This window comes from Hemitrygon akajei, chromosome 15 (assembly GCF_048418815.1).
Source record: "Hemitrygon akajei chromosome 15, sHemAka1.3, whole genome shotgun sequence".
Classification (NCBI taxonomy): Eukaryota; Metazoa; Chordata; class Chondrichthyes; order Myliobatiformes; family Dasyatidae; genus Hemitrygon; species Hemitrygon akajei.
The window spans coordinates 58,702,218-58,719,908 of record NC_133138.1 but is presented as its reverse complement, the minus strand read 5'-3'; the positions used below and the strand labels follow the sequence as shown (position 1 = coordinate 58,719,908).

At 42.3% G+C, this 17,691-nt stretch overlaps 1 protein-coding gene across 4 annotated transcripts in view; it reads right to left on the bottom strand.

The window, feature by feature from the left end:
- fbxo38 (F-box protein 38) overlaps positions 1 to 12,988 on the bottom strand; it is a 75,854-nt gene extending 62,866 nt beyond the window's left edge. For all 4 annotated transcript variants that reach the window (XM_073067633.1, XM_073067634.1, XM_073067636.1 and 1 more), the window contains exon 1: positions 12,900 to 12,988. The gene's annotated coding sequence lies outside the window, so the exon portion shown is untranslated. The remainder of the gene's footprint in view (positions 1 to 12,899) is intronic.
- Between the last annotated feature and the right edge of the window lie 4,703 nt (positions 12,989 to 17,691).

The following is a 17,691-nucleotide window of genomic DNA, read 5'->3' as shown; positions in this document are numbered from 1 at the left end:
TGCAAAAGTTGGAAATTCAAAATAAAAAAAAACACTACTGAGCATATTCAGTTGACCAGGCAAGAGCTGTGGGAGTGAAAATGAGTACTTTTAAAAATAGGGTGAGCAGCAATTTGGAGCAGGGAGGAATGAAATTAATTATATGGGAAGTTAACTAATTTAGAAACAAACCCAATGACCATCGTATAGCTATGTCTGATTTTATCATAGGTGAATATGAGAATACTCACAAGAACAGATCTCCTGATTGAAATATTTTTATCACACTGCATGCCTGATGATTTTATTTCTGTTCTAACTGCAACATTTGTCAGTAACTTTTGTAAATCTTGGAATTTCCAGCAGCTAAAGGGAGATTCTGACTGCTTGTTCTAACAGTTCAGTACCTGTCCAACATAGCTGGTGAATCTGAAAAGCTCTCCCACAGCCCAACCTATCTAGTTTACATCCACAATAATTGCAAAATCCATTATCATTCAATGCCTTCATGATGTTCTTTATGAGCTGAAATCTTCCAGTGGCTTCCCTGAGGATATGTTCTCTATATCCTGTGTCCCTTCTCCTTTGCACACCTGACAGACCAATAATCTACAAGCATCTGAATCATTATTCACCACTCATCCCCTCCCTAAACTCCAGTTCCTCATGGCTCTCCTCCCTAATGAGAATTGTACCAGATCTTTGTACCTATTAACCAGCTAGTCTCTTAATCTGCTAATTTGAGTCTCAGAAAATAATTCCAATGAAAATCAGATCCTACATTAATTGTGCCATGAATTGAGTGAAACAGACCATAGACCATATGACATGAGAATCAGGCCATTCAGCCCATCAATGGAATGCTCTGCTATTCCATTATGGCTGATTTACTATCCTTCTCAACCCCATTCGTCTCCCTCATGAAACTATCTACCTCTGCCTTAAACATACCCAATGACTTAACCTATATTGTTGTCTGTAGCAATGAATTCCACATCCCCGGCTAAAGAAATTTTTCCTCATCTCTGTTTAATGAGATCCACTCTCATTCTTCTAAACTCCAGTGAGTACAGGCCCTCCTCATATATTAACCCTCATAAATACTCCTCATATGTTAACCCTTTCATTTCTAGGATCATTCACATGGAGCACCTCCGGATTCTCTCCAATGCCAGCACATCTTTTCTGGTCAATGTTTCTCACCACCTGCACACCACCTTGGCTGAACAGAGGATCACTTTTTAGTAACAAAAACAACTGTGCTGCTCCAAAAAGCGTTACATGAGGTCATTCTTACCCTTGGCCATTAGATTCTATAGTGAGTCAGCTTATAGCTGGGGAAGAGATAACCCTTTACTGTTCAACTGCTTGAGGTAACACTTACTATTCTTTCTGGCTTCTTTTCTAATATTTGTATATCTATGCACTTGTAATGCTACTGCGACACCTATTTCCTTTGGGATCAATAACGTATCTATCTATATGCATTTGCCTTCCTTACCACTGAGTCAACCTGCAAATTACCCTTTAAGGAATCCTGCACAAGGACTCCCAAGTCCCTTTGCACCTCTGATTTTTGAATTTTCTTCCCATTTAAAAAATAGTCCACCCCTCTATTCCTTCCACCAAAGTGTATTACTATGCACTTCCCAACACTATATCCCATCTGCCACTTCTTTGCCCATTCTCCCAATCTAAGTCCTTCTGCAGACACTCTGCTTCCTCAACACTACCTGCCCCTCCACCTATCTTGGTATCGTCCACAAACTTGACCATAAAGCCATCAACGTCTTCATCCAAATAACTGACACACATTATTGCTCAAAAGTCTTAGACACACATGTGAGAAAAATTCTGTAATGTGAAGACGCTTTCAAGAATAATGAAATGAAAAGCTTCTAAATATCAAAAATATTACTATAAAAAGCAGTAAACAGAAAAAAAAGATAATTTGGTGTGACCTCCCTTTACCTTTAAAACTGATTTAATTCTCTTTGGTACATTGTCATGCAGTTTTATAAGAAAATTGACTGGTAGGTTGTTTCAAGCATCTTGGAGAACTTGCCATTGTTTGCCTTCAGACTTTAGCTGTCTCATTTGCTCTGTCTCTCCAGATAATTTCAGCCAGCCTCAATGTTGTGATCAGGGCTCCGAGGAGGCCATGTCATTTGTTGCAGAACTCTTAGTTCTTCTTTCTGCTGAAGATAGTTCTTTACGACTTTGGCCTTGTGTTTGGGGTCATTATCCCTTTGCAGAATGAAGTTGGGACCAGTCAGACCTGATGGTATTACGTGATGGATGAAAATCCGCTTATACTTCTCAGCACTGAGCACTCCATTAATTTTGACCAGATCACTGACTCCATTTGCAAAAATGCAGCCCCAAACCCGCAGTGAACCTCTGCCATGCTTCACCGTTGGTTGCAGACACTCATCCATGTAGACCTCTTAAGCTCTTCTACAGACAAACTTCCTCCTGTTTGGACCAAAAATTTCAAATTTTGACTTGTGAGTCCAGAGCACTTGCTGCCATTGTTCAGCAAAACAATCCTTGTGTTTTTGGCTTTGTTTCCACTTTGGAGGACTGGCTTTTTGGCAGCTGCATCACTGGCTGGTTTGGAAATTGCACCATCTTGGATCGCAAGACCCTGCAGCAGATAGTGAGGTCAGCTGAGAAGATCATCGGAGTCTCTCTTCCCGCCATTACAGACATTTACACCACACACTGCATCTGCAAACAGCATTATGAAGGACCCCACGCACCCCTCATACAAACTCTTCTCCCTCCTGCCAACTGGGAAAAGACACTGAAGCATACGGGCTCTCACGACCAGACTTTGTAACAGTTTCTTCCCCCAAGCATCAGACTCCTCAACACCCAGAGTCGGGACTGACACCAACTTACTGCCCTCTACTGTGCCTATTGTTTTGTTTATTATTTATTGCAATGCCTGCACTGTTTTGTGCACTTTATGCAGTCCCTGGGTAGGTCTGTAGTCTAGTGTAGTTATTGTGTTGTTTTACGTAGTTCAGTGTAGTTTTTGTACTGTTTCATGTTGCACTATGGTCCTGAAAAACATTGTCTCATTTTTACTGTGTACTGACCAGCAGTTATGGTCGAAACGACAATAAAAAGTGATTTGACTTGATCTCTTCCAATGAAGACCACTTCTGACAAGACTTCTCAGGACTGTAGAGACATGTACTTGGATTCCAGTGATTTCTGAGAGTTCAGAGCTGATAACAGTGCTGCACTTATTCCAATTTAGAAGGGATGTCAGTTTGATGTATCTCTCATCTGATGCACTCAGTTTCCATGGCCGACCACTGCGTTTCTGGTCTTCGACCTTGCCTGTTTCTTTGTGCTTCTTAAGAGCTTGGCCAGCACATCTTGAAATTCTTGTCTGCTGTGAAATTTCTGTTTGGGAGATATCTTGCTGATGCAAGATAACCACCTTGCATCTTGTTGCTATGATCACTTTTGCCATGGTATAATAACTAATGATTTGAAGGTTAAACTGTCACAACTGCCACACTGTCACCTATTAGTTTGTTTGTCCTTCACCCAGTTTGATTCCTTCTACATCCGTTTCTGTTTCAGTCATTGATCATAAGCACCTGTCTGTTATCTTTGGTTAATCATATACAAGGCTATGTTCCTACAAAATAATCAAGCTTTTATCTGAAAAGTGGCACATTACTTAATATGTTACTTTATTTATCAAAATACAATTTCTTTGTAACATTTAATTTTTTTGGAAAAGGAATGTTTGAAAATCTAAAATGTACTCTCTTCTACTGACACACTAATGCAGAAGAGAGAAAAAAGCATTTAAAAGAAACTTTTTATAAACCATCTAGGGTGCAGTTGTGTACCTTTCAGAAAGGTCTTCTAATATCCAGTAGTAACAAACTACAACAAATTTAGAATGGATCAAATAATAGCACATTTATTATTTTACTTGCAAAGGAAGATCTAACACCATACATCTGGAAATAGCTTCATTCTTATAGCTCAAACCAAACGACTTTTATACTTTTTACAAAGAACAATAATTAATTCTATTGTATAACATTCCACAGTTATTTGCATCTTTATCTGGTCCTGACATTTGTTTAGAAGTTGTGTCCTATTTACCTCTGTTGTTAAACCACCCCAGCCATTAAACTCACATCTCCTGTCATAAAACATACACAGCTTCTTATAAGCCTCTATCCAAAACAGCAAACCATTCTGGGATTTTATAGGCTCCATTTTGTCACATTACATTTTACAAAAGTTAGAAATTCATTAAGAAGTCAGGGTTACAGATATATCTCCACAGTGCCCAAGACTTTTGCACAGTACCATACAAGTTTGAGAAGAAGGTGGGAAGAGGGTAGATGGTGAAGATTGTAGTGAATCTCTAAATAATTATCATCAACAAATCACCTGTAGTACCACAGGAACCAACACACTGGACCACTGTTACACCACTATCAAGAGTACTTACCATGCTATCCCAAGCCCACACTTTAGAAAGTCTGATCACCTGGCTGTACTTCTACTTCTTGGGTATAGATAAAGACTGAAGACAGCAGCACCAGTAGTGAAGACCAAGAAGGTATGGAGGGGAGGCACAGGAGCACTTACAGGACTGCTCTGAATCGGTGGATTGGATTGCATTCAGGGATTCATCTTTGAGTCTGAATGAGTATGCCACAGCCATTACCGACTTCATTAAAACTAAGTGTGGATGAGTGTGTGCCTATGAGAACTTACTGTACATACCCAAATCAAAAAATGTGGATGAACCAGGAGGTTCATAGTCTGCTGAGGGCTAGATCTGTGGAATTTAAATCTGGTGACCTAAGCCTGTAAAGAAAACCAGGAAATGACTTGCAAAAGGGTACTTCAAGAGCTAAGGAATAACTCCAAGCAAGGTTGGAGGCAATACTGGATACACATCAACTCTGGCAGGGTTTGCATGCCATTACTTCCTACAAAGTGAAACCCAACATCATGAATGGCAGTGATGCTTCACTCTCAGACAAGCTCAATGCCTTTTATGCTCGCTTTGAAAGAGAGAATAAAACTACGACTATGAGGATCCCGGTGACCCTATGATCTCTGTCTCAGAGGCTGATATCAGACTATCTTTCAGGAGGGTGAACCCTCACAAGGCAGCAGACCCCAATGGAGTATCTGGTAAAGCTCTGAAATCTTGTACTAACCGACAGACGGGTGTTCAAAGACATTTTCAATCTCCCACTGCTACAGTTGGAAATTCCCACCTACATCAAAAGGGGAACAATTATACCAACGCCCAAGAAGAGCAGCGCAAGCTGCCTTAATGACTATTGTGCAGTGGCACTCACATCTACAAGAACTGCTTTGAGAAGTTGGTCATGGCTAGAATCAACTCCTGCGGAAGCAAGGACCTGGACCCACTGTAATTTGCCTATCGCCACAATAGGTCTACTATGGACGTGATGTAATTGGCTTTTCGAACAGCCTTGGATCATCTGGATAATACAAATACCTATGTCAGGATGTTGTTCATTGACTATAGCTCTCACTTAACACCATCATTACTACAGCCCTGATTGTAAAGCTACAAAACCCGGGCCTCTGTACCTCCCTCCGTAACTGGATCCTCAACTTCCCAACCAGAAAATCACTATCGATATGGATTGGAAATAACACCTCCACCTCACTGACAATCAACACTGGCACATCTCAAGTATGTGTGCTTAGCCCACTGCTCTACTCTCTCTACACCCATGACTGTGTGGCTAGACACAGTTCAAATGCCATCTATAAATTTGGGGACAATACAACAATTGTTGGCAGAATTTCAGATGGTGACGAGAAAGCAAACAAGAGCAAGATATACCAGCTAGTTGAGTGGTGTTATAGCAAAAACCTTGCACTTAACATCAGTAAGACCAAACAGCTGATTGTGGCCTTCAGAAAGGGTAAGATGAGAGAAAACATACTAGTCCTCATAGAGGGATCAGAAGTGGAGACAGTGAGCAACTTTAGGTTCCTGGGTAATATTTCTGAGGACCTAACCTGGTCCCAACATGTCAATGCAGCTATAAAAAAGGCAAGACAGCAGCTATATTTCATTAGGAGTTTGAGGAGACTTGGTATGTCACCTAAACACTTGAAAATTTCTAGACATTCAAGACATCTTCAAGGAACGGTGCCTCAAAAAAGCAACGTTCATCATTAAGGACCCCCACCACCCAGGAAACGCCATCTTCACATTGTTACCATCAGGAAAGAGGTATAGAAGCCTGAAGGCACACACTCAGTGATTCAGGAACAGCTTCTTCTCCTCTGCCATCTGATTTCTGAGTGGACATTGAACCCATGAACACTCCCTCACTACTTTTTATTTCTGTTTTTGCACTACTTATTTAATATGCATCACTTACTTGAATTCAGTTTTTCCCCTATATTATCATGTACTGCATTGTACTGCTGCCACAAAATTAACAAAGTTTCACTACATATATTGGTGACAGTAAACCTGACTCTGATTGTGGTCTGAAATTAGTATTCCTAATTGGAATATAAGAAATTATAAAGGCTATTTGGTTGTGGTTAACTAGGCAAATACATTAAAAAGCATGACAATAAAAAGTAATAGCTATGTTTTAAAGTGTTAGTACAGTCTTACAATTCATCTGTATGTCCTTGATGCAAAAGTAAGCCTAACAGAAAAGTTTGCCTAAATTTGGCAATTAATAAATCATAGCACTATTAGGTCAAAGATGAATGAGCAAACTTTACAAAAGAAAAAGGAGCAGGTCCAACGGTTAATCATTTATCCACCCTATCTTATAAATAGTTAACAATCCAACCTCTACCATTCTTGGCGGCAGTGAATTCCACAGATGCACTACTGTCTGAGAGAACAAATTCTTTGCACTGCACTTTTGAATGAATAGTTCCATATCTTATTATTTTGTGATTTTCACTAATTGGAGAATATCTCAGCACCCATGCTGTCAACCCCCAATAGGATCTTAAGTGTTGAATAAGGTTCCCCTTCATTTCTCTCAACTCCCAAGGAATATAGATGCAAATTGGTGTCTCTTTACAGGACAACCCCTCAACCCAGTATTATCCTGGTGAATCTGTGTTTCCATAAGACATAGGAGCAGAATTAGGCCATCTGGCCCATCGAGTCTGTTCCGTCATTCAATCATAGTTGATCCTTTTTTTCTATCTCCTCCTCAACCCCAGTTCCTGGCCTTCTCCCTGGAACCTTCAAGTCCGTTCAATCTCTGCCTTAAATACACCCAACAACTTGGCCTTGGCAACAAATTCCACAAATTCACCATCCTTTGGCTGAAGAAATTTCTCTGCATCTCTGTTTTGATAGGGCGCCCCTCTATCCTGAGGCTGAGCCCTCTTATCTTAGACTCTCCCACCATGGGAAACATTCTTTCCACATCTACTCTGCCTAAGCCCTTCAACATTTGAAAGGTTTCAATGCAATCCCCCATCATCCTTCTGGATTCCAGCAAGTACAGACCAGGAGCCATCAAACGTTCCTCGTATGATAACCCTTTCATTCCTGCCTCCAATGCCACTTCATCCACTTTTAGACAAGGATACTAAAACTATACACAGTATTCCAGTGTGATCTCATCAAAACTGCATAATTGTAACAGAACTTCTCTAACTATTAAATTCCAACCCCTTTGTAATAAAGGCCATCATGTCACTTGCCTTGTTAAATACTTTATGGATAGGCCTGCTAACTGTATTTGATTCATGCACTAGAACATCGAGATCCCTCTGAGCTAGTTATTTACAGGCTCTCTCCATTAGACAATAACCTGTCATTTGACACCTCTTACCAGAGAGCATGGTTTCCCCACATTAAACTTTGTTTATTAGGTTTTCACCCAAGAGCTGATTGTGGTCTTCAGAAAGGGCAAGATGAGAAAATACAAATCAGTCTTCATTGAGGGATCAGAAGTGGAGAAGGTGAGCAATCTCAAGTTCCTGGGTGTCAATATCTTTGAGGATCTAACCTGGTAACAACAGTGATGCAGCTATAAAGAAGGCAAGACAGAGAATATAATTCATTAGAAGTTTGAGGAAATTTGGTTTATCATTTATAGCACTCAAAAACTTCTACAGATGTACTGTGGAGAGCATTCTGACCGGCTGCATCACTGTCTGGTATGTGGTGGGGGGGGGGGGGGGGGGAAGGAGGGCGGCACTGCACAGGATCAAAGTAAACTGCACAGAGGAATAAAATTAGTCAGCCCCATCATGGTTACTAGCCTCTGTAATATCCAAGACACCTTCAAGGAGCAGTGCCTCAGAAAGCCGGCGTCCATCATTAAGGACTCCTGCCAGTCAGGACATGCCCTCTTCTAACTGTTACCGTCAGGTAGGAGGTACAGAAGTCTGAAGGCACACACTCAACAATTCAGGAACAGCTTCTTCCCCTCTGCCATACAATCTCTAAATGGGTACTGAACTCAATAACACTACCTCACTACTTTTTTTAAAAGTTCTGTTTTTGCACTACTTATTTTAACTACTTAATATGTATATATACAATGTAATTCAGTTTTTTTCTCTATCATGTATTGCATTGTAGTGCTGCCACAAAGTTAACAAATTTCGTAACATACAGTGCCTAAAAAAAGAATTCACCACCCCCCCCCCCCCCCCAGAAGATTTTGCGTTTTATTTTGTTTTACAGCATTGAATCACAGAGGATTTAATTTGGCTTTTTTGACGCCGATCAACAGAAAAAGACACTTTCATTTCAAAGAGAAAACAGATCTCTACAAAGTGATCTAAATTAAATATAAATATAAAATACAAAATAATTGATTGCATAAGTATTCATCACCCATTAATATGACACACCAAATCATTACTGGTGTAGCCAATTGGTTTTAGAAGTCATACAATTAGTTAAAACAGAGATCTGTTTTTGGAAACCTGTGTGCAGTCAAGGTGTTTCAGTTGGTTGTAGTAAAAATACACCTGTATCTGGAAGGTGTAACTGCTGGTGAATCAGTATCTTGGCAAAAACTACACCATAAAGTCAAAAGAATACCCCAAGCAACTCTGCAAAAAGGTTACTGAAAAGCACTAATTAGGAGATGGATACAAGAAAATTTCCAAGTCACTGAATATCTCTTAGAGTACAGTTAATCATCAAGAAATTGAAAGAATATGGCACAGCTGTAAATCTGCCTAGAACAGGCCACACTCAAAAACTGAGTGACTATGCATTAATGGGGACTAGTGAGGGAGGTCATCAAGAGACCTATGACAACTCTTGAGGAGTTAAAGGCTTTAGTGGCTGGGATCGGAGAGAATATGCATGAAACAACTGTTGTCTGGGTGATTAACCAGTTGCAGCTCTATGGAAGTGGCAAAGAGAAAGCTACTGTTGAAAAAATCTCACATGAAATCTCAGAGTTTGCCAGAAGGCATGTGGAAGACTGAAGTTGGCTGGAAGAAGGTTCTATGGTTGATGAAACCAAAATTGAGCTTTTTGGCCATCAGACCAAATGCTAAGTTTGGTGTAAACCAAACACAGCACATCAATACAACCCCATTCTTACCATGAAGCATGCTGGTGGCTGCGTCATGCTGTGGGAATGCTTCTCTGCAGCAGGCCCTGGAAGTCTTGTGAAAGTAGAGGGTAAAATGATTGCAGTAAAATAGAGGGAAATCCTGGAGGAAAACCTGATGCAATCTGCAAGAGAACTGTGACTTGGGAGATTTGTTTTCCCCAAGCATAAAGTGAAAGCTACACAATGAAAGCTTAAAAACAACAAAGTTAATGTCCTGAGTGGCTAAGTCAGAGTTCAGACCTCAATCCAATTGAGAATTTGTGGCTGGAATTGAAAGAGCTGTTCACTCACGATCCCCATGCAAACTGACAGAGCTTGAGCAGTTTTATAAGGAAGAATGGGGGAGAATTAGTGTCCAGATGTGCAAAGCTGATAGAGACCTATCCACACAGACTCAAGGCTGTAATTGCTGCCAAAGGTGCATCTACTAAATACTGCCTTGAAGGGGTGAATACTTATGCAATTATTTTGTATTTTATATTTGTAATTAATTTAAATCACTTTATAGAAATCTGTTTTCACTTTGACATGACGAGTCATTTTCTGTTGATCAGTGTCAAAAAAGCCATTAAATTCACTGCGATTCAATGTTGTAAAACAATAAAACATGAAAACTTCCAGGGGGTGGCATGTAGAGAATACTTTTTACAGGTACTGTGATATTAAGCCTGAATCTGACTCTGAACTCAATTTATCTAAATCCCATTACAGAATCATCATGATATTCATGATAATTCCAATGATTTTCATCATTGCAGCAAGTTGGGAAACTTTACAATTCATCTGTCCTCCAAGTCAATAAAAGTCAAAAACCAAATTTTGAAATATCCCTCGAAAACAGACGTATTTATTCCAAATCTTTGTTTACTATGTGGCATCTTATTTTCAATCCATGAAGGAACAATTCTTCCAATGTCTTCAGCTCTTCATTTAAGTAGCAGCCCCAAATGCATTTTGGAAATCTAAATATACTGTATATACAAGTTAACCTCCATCAACAATCATACAGTATGAAACAGCGAAAGTAAATAGCAAGAGTAAAAATGAGAGAAAAACAAATGTCCAGGAAATGTTGAATTATGGATAACATTCTTCGGTTTTAAAAGTGAAGGTAGGGAATGCAATTTGTCATTTTCAAAAGCTCCACATCTCCCAGAACAGAACCCACATAGACTGCACTCTCAGGCCCACAATGTTGCGCTGACCAACCTAAACGTTTCCTCTCTCACAGGCCATAACCCTCCATTTTATTCATCCACGTCTCTTAACGTATCAGCATATTGGCAAATAGTAAATAGGAAAACAGTAATCTGGCATTTGTAGTAAGGAATGGATTATAAATACAACATGGAAAAATGCCTCTTGATACAGGTGGGGATGGAAACAAAAGGTAGATCTGTAGACCTATATGGGGGAAAGAAGGCTGACTACAGTTCGAGATGGTCACAGCTGATATTGGCCCTGCAGGTGACAGGGAGTGCAGGAGAACTGAGAGAAAAATATAACAGAAGGGCTGAATATATCATTATAGGGTTGTGGAACGAGGAAGGAGGAGTGGAACAGGCATGTATAGGGCACTGGGGGCGAGATGGGAGAGTGTCTATCAAGCAACTTTTGTAATCTGACTGCTGCAGGGTCAAGCAGCACCTGTGGAAGCAGAGGTATGGTCGACATAGATCAAGAGTGTGCATCAACACTCCAAGTGTAGAGGGGAGAGCCAGTATAAAATTAAGGAGGGGGGAATGAAAACTAGATGACAGCAGGGATGATGGCCATGTGTGGCGGGAGGGGAGAGCGGAAGCTAATACGTAGAGACACAAGATGTTGCAGATGTTGATGAATAAGGGAGGTACTAAATGGAACTAAATAAGAGATAATGGCAGACAGATCCAGTTGTGAGATGAGACAGAAGACCCCGTGGATTAAATATGTGCAAAACAAGAAGAGTGAGGGTAGCAAGTCTGGGTGTTAGAAGTGAGAGTGAGAGAACCTGGATGGATCAGGAAAGGAATGAGCACAGGGGGTGCAGGGCACTTGAAATTGGAAATTTCAATGTTTATTCCACAGGCTGTCGGCTACTGTTGTATGTTTGTAAGAATTTGTTGGGCTGAGTAGAATGGGAGAGATGGCGGGGAGTTAAGGCAAAAGAGGTTATCTGTAAATTGTGGAGGGATTGGTTAGAGATGGGGCTGACACTTGCACTGTGATGGCTTGGGCGGGCGGGGGGAAATTGAGGGGAGAAGACACTAATAACTGTCTGCAGGGTCAGAAATGGGCAATCAATCTGATTGAGCAGAAATGAGGATGTCTGTCTGGGACATGGGTAGAGACTGCACTGCCGGGCCAGGGGCAAAGCTGTCTCTGAGGGGCAGATGTGTGAAGTGATGGGGATGGAGCTGTCTATGGCTGTGGTGCAGTGGAAATGATAAGTCTGTAACTGGAAGATGAAGGGACACCTCTGAGGAGGGTGGAAACACAGGGCCATTTCTGTGGGAGGAGTTTGGTAATGGGACTGCCCTTTGAAGGTGGGGATGGAAAAACAGCCATCTCTGTTGGGGGGGGGGATGACAATAAAGGGGTACTATGGAGGGCAGCAGCACTGTCTTTATGGACAGGTGGACAGGGCTGTTCCTAGAGAAGATATGGCTGTCTCTGAGTTGTGGAGAGGAATGGGTTCTGTGTAGTAGTGGGGATGGAGGCAGTGCCATCATGGAAGTGTGGGGAGGAGTGTAGACGTGTCTCTGGGGGTGTGGGGAGGAGGGCAGACGTGTCTCTGGACTGTGGAGAGGAGAGCAGGCCTGACTCTGGGGTGGAGTGAAAGCCTTGTCTTTGGGGGGTGAAGGAGGAGCTGCTTCCGAGAAATGGAAGAGGCTGGTGCTATCTGGGGGGGGGGGGGGTTTGGAGGAGGAGGTCGAGACTGTCTCTGGCGTGTTATAGGAGGCCAGGTCTATCTGGGGGGTCGGGGTGGAGGAGGCTGGAGCTGTCTTGGGGGGGGGGGGGGGGGACTGGGATGGAGGAGACGGGGCTGCATTTGGAGGGGGAGGGGAGGACAGGTCGTTGTTTGGAAGGTGGATAGAGTTGTCATTTGGTGGGGAGGTAAGACGGGACTGATTGGCTATGGGTCCGGGCAGTTCTGTTGTTATTCCCGTCACTTGGGATTCCGGGCCGTGCTGATCAGGCCCGGTGCTGTGCCTTTGCTAATCAGCAGCCCCGCCGCACCCCGGTGGAGGCCGGCCTACGCTTGACCCCCGACCACCGCCACCACCCCAATGCACGTTCTGAGCTCCGACCGGCCGTTGCCCCCCTTCCCCTCACCTGCTCCAAGGAGCCGCCGCTCTGAGAGCTCGGGACCGGCGACTTCAACATCGGTCACCTACCCCCACTGTCCGCTGGCTGTCACTGCGCATGCTCCGCAGCCACGGCGAGCTGGCGAAGCCAAATAAACCTCCTCAAATTTGGAAACGCGTTTCGCTTCTTTCCCAGTTTGGGCCTGAGTTTCCTCTTTTAATTCGATCATCGGCTTTGGTGCTTTAAAAGAATATCGGAACTATGGTTGCATTAGTTTGATGACATGATCGATATATGTACTGATTGCATTGTGTATTCTTTCGGGAAAAAAACACAAAGTAAAATATATCCGCTCTTAAGACACACAAAGAAAGTGCTGGAGGAACTTATCAAGTCAGGCAGCATCTCTGGAAATGAATAAATAGTTGACGTTTCAGGCCTATAGCCTTCGGAGGAGTATTCAAATTAATATGACCCTTCATATGCTTAGGATATCTGTAGGATTTTCTGCTTTTTATTTGTGATCCATCTCACTCATTTTTCACACATTACATATGAACAGAATCAGAGTCAGGTTTAAGATAAGTAGATATGCTTGTGAAATTTGCTTTTGTGGCAGCAGTACAGTGCAATATATAATAATAGGAAAAAACTAAATTACTGTAATTATATATATATATATATATATATATATATATATATATATATATAGTTAAATTAAATATTTATTGTTTGTTACACCACAGGCATTTAGGGCACCAACGAAGGTCCTCCATCTCTAGCGGTGTTCTGAGATTATTTCATCATGTCAGTAACTTCTTGGTTTTCACAGGCAAGTCCCGGGGGAGACTCAGGAATAGCATCACATTCAGATGTCAAATGGTTCTTCGTTGCTGTTTCCGTAACAAATTTTGTTTTACCAATCAGGGTTGTTAGCCCTAAGCTGAACTCCCGAACCTGGAGAACCAGTGGACTACTCTTAGCCTGATCGCTACCCTTTGACCTGTTTGGCATAGATGAACCTACCAAGAGCCAAAACCCTGACTCCAGCCAGCATGGAGGAGTCATTGAGGCACGCAAGCCTCCAAACCGTGACAATGTCGTGATCCTCTTGGAGGTAAGTTAAATAAGTAGTGCAAAAGTAGAAATAAAAAAGTAGTTCATGGATTCAGTGTCTGTTCAGAAATCGTTGGGTTTGTGCCTCCTTGCTGATGCTAGCAACGAGAACAAGGCGTAACCTGGGTGATGGGATCCTTAATGATGGATGCTGCCTTTTTGAGGCATCGCTCCTTGAAGAGGTCTTGGATACTACAGAGGCTAGTGCCCATGATGGAGCTATGTTTACAACTTTCTGCAGCTTATTTTGATTCTGTGCAGTTGCACCCCCCCCCCCCCGCCCCCAGACCAGAGGGTGATGCAGCTAGTTAGAATGCTCTCCGCGGTACAGCTGTAGTATTTTGTGAGTGTTTTTGGTGCTTTCTTTGTAGCTGCATTGATATGTTGGGTCCAGGCTAAATCATCAAAGATATTGATATCCAGGAACTTGAAATTGCTCACTCTTTCCACTTCTGATCCCTCTATGAGGACTGGTATGTGTTCCCTTGTCTAATCCTTTCTGAAATCCACAATCAGTTCTTTAGTCTTACCGACGCTGAATGCAAGGTCGTTGCTGTGACAACACTTACCTAGCTGGTGCATCTCGCTCCTGTTCACGTTCTCGTCACCGTCTGAAATTCTGCCAACAAATTTATAGATGACATTTGAGCTATGCCGAGCCATACAACCATGGGTATAGAGAGAGTAGAGCAGTGGGCTAAGCACACACCCCTGAGGTGCACCAGTGTTGATTGTCATCAAGGTGAAGATGTTATTGCAATAAATGTGCCACTTAACTTATGAGAAAATTTTTGGGATATGTGACAAAATCAGAGCACTTGGCAGAATCACAGAGGGCATGCAAACTGGTCAGGATTGAACATGGGTAACTAACAGTCTCCAGGATGAATCCAAAGGGTTGATCAGCGTCTGTGGGAGCAAATGAATTGTCAACATTTTGGATTGATACCCTACATCAGGTCTTAATGCAGGACTTGGACTCAAAATTAAAGGATGTAGGGATATGGAAGGGAAGTGGAGAAGATCAGTGGCAAGTACCATTTTGTACTTTAGATGTTTTAGACATTGCCCATTTCCAACTAGAGTAAATCAAGTTCAAGTTTCAAGTTTAATTATCTTTCAACCATACACAAATATAGGCAAATGAGACAAGGCTCCTCCAGGACCAAGGTGCAAAACACATTACCAACCACACACTGCACATAGCACACAGCAGAAACAGCACATATGCTTACAATTTCAGAAAACTATAGTCACAAAGTGATAACAAATATCTGAGTTGTCCTGGTTGAGCTTAATCTGTCCCTGAGCAAACACTCGAGGGCAGGACTGAGTGAACACTGAAAAGCAGCACTGACGGATGGGTCAGCCTCCAAGCCAGTATGAAATCCAGCAACACACAGTCAGCTCAGGCAATTCCTTTACTGGCAACCGCAACAGGTGACTCCAAGGCATGAGGGTCTTGTCCGCACAGCAACCGAGGCCGCCTGGCTCCCTTGCTGTCAGTCTCTCCGGTGAACCAGTGAACCACACTTGCAGTGTTATACATTACCAATGTCCAACAGGGTCTTGCAATCACAATAAACACTTCCAAGATAATCACTCACAATGTCTTTGGACCATGCACCATCTCAGCACGTCCAGGCAAAAACAAACGTCAAGTCATCTCTCCTTAATATTCATTTTTTTTCAGAATCATCATATTCTACCAATCACCAATATTTTTAGGTTCAATAAATGACCTGTCATATAGTAACCAGTCTGCAGGACAGTTCTAAAGTTGGAGATCCTGAAGCAAGCAACTCAGCTCCTGGCTCTCGAAAGACTTTCCAACACCTACAAGACAGAAGTCAGGATGAAGATCCTGATTAGCCATACTCAGAGAAGCACTGAATAAACATATTCCTTAAGACAAAAGACCAACTACTGCGCTCAACATTTACTCGGCATACTCAAGGCAGACTGTAACTGCTGTGTGTTCCATTCCCAGGAGGTATTACACAAAGCTGACACATCTCTTATAATAATCAGAAGTGCAAAGGGTGCAAGAGAACTGGAGCCATATACAGGTTCTCTTACGTGCATCACCATCTTAATTTGGAAATACGTTCAGTGGCCACAGGAATTTAGAAGGATGAGAGGGGATCTGATTGAAACATATAAGATTATTAAGGGATTGGACACACTGGAGGCAGGAAGCATGTTCCCGCTGATGGGTGAGTCCAGAACTAGAGGCCACAGTTTAAGAATAAGGGGTAGGCCATTTAGAACAGAGATGCGGAAAAACTTTTTCACCCAGAGAGTGGTGGATATGTGGAATGCTCTGCCCCAGAAGGCAGTGGAGGCCAAGTCTCTGGATGCATTCAAGAGAGAGTTAGATAGAGCTCTTATAGATAGTGGGGTCAAGGGATATGGGGAGAGAGCAGGAACAGGGTACTGATTGTGTATGATCAGCCATGATCACAGTGAATGGTGGTGCTGGCTAGAAGGGCCGAAAGGCCTACTCCTGCACCTACTGTCTATTGTCTATTGAGACATACAGGAAGTACCTAATAATGTGACCAAGGAGTGTATGTGCTTGGTCTTTGACTACTTTAGCCCTTCCTATTTGAAGTTCGTTGTGTTGTGCATTCATAGATGCTCTTCTGCCCACCACTGTTGTAACACGTGTTACTGTCATCTTCCTGTCAGCTTGAACCAATCTGGCCATTCTTCTCTGAACCCTCTCATTAATGAGGTGTTTTTCACCACAGAACTGGCACTCATTGGATTTTTTCTTTTTGTTTTCGCTCCATTCTCTATAAACTCTAGAGACTGTTGTTAAGTTCAAATCCCAGGAGATCAGCAGTTCCTCAGTTACTCAAACTAATGATTGTCCCATGGTCAAAGTCGCTTAAATCACATTTCCACCCCATTTGATGTTTAGTCTGAACCAAAACTGAACCTCTTGACAGTGTCTGCATGGTCCAGCTTTAGAACTGTCTGCAGACTGGGTTTCTGACAAATGATTGGCTGAATAGGTACAGTATTTCCATTAGTGAGCCAGTGTATGGGTATGCCTAATAAAGTGGCCACTGAGTGTACACTATAGTTCTTTGGCTTTTTGCTGTTTAAAAAGGCTTCAGTTTTTCTTTGAGATGACTGCATATTGCCATCTCCCTGATAACTGCAAATGAATAGATTTTCTCAGTGAGTACCATGGGAGGCTCAAGCCCCACACATAGCAGTATTGCTCAAGAAGTTAAATGTCCTTTTAGCCATCTGGGTGGGCCAGAGACATGACTTGGTTGGCTGTCTTGAAATGAATGGCTGATGCTAGAGTAGAGAGAGAATAGAGAGAAAGAGAGTGAGAAAGAGAGAGAGAGAGTGAATAATTGGGAGAAGGAAAGGAGGGAATTGAGAGGAAAGGAGACAAGAAAAAAAAGAGAAATTGAAGTGAATGAAACCAGGGATAGGGAAAGGAAAGGTGGGAGAGAGAATAAAGTAAAGGATGGGTAGGGGAGAGAGGAGCAAGGAAGGAAAAAAATGTGAGAGTAGAAGAAATATGAGGAAGGGGAAGGTATCTGACAAGGAGAGAGAAAAGAAGAATGGAGGATAGAAGAGAGGATGAGAGAAAGAGGAAGGAAAGGGGTGGAAGCAAGGGAATGGGAGGAAGTGAGAGGAATGGAAAGGGAGGAGAGAGGAATTATGAAAGGAAGATGGA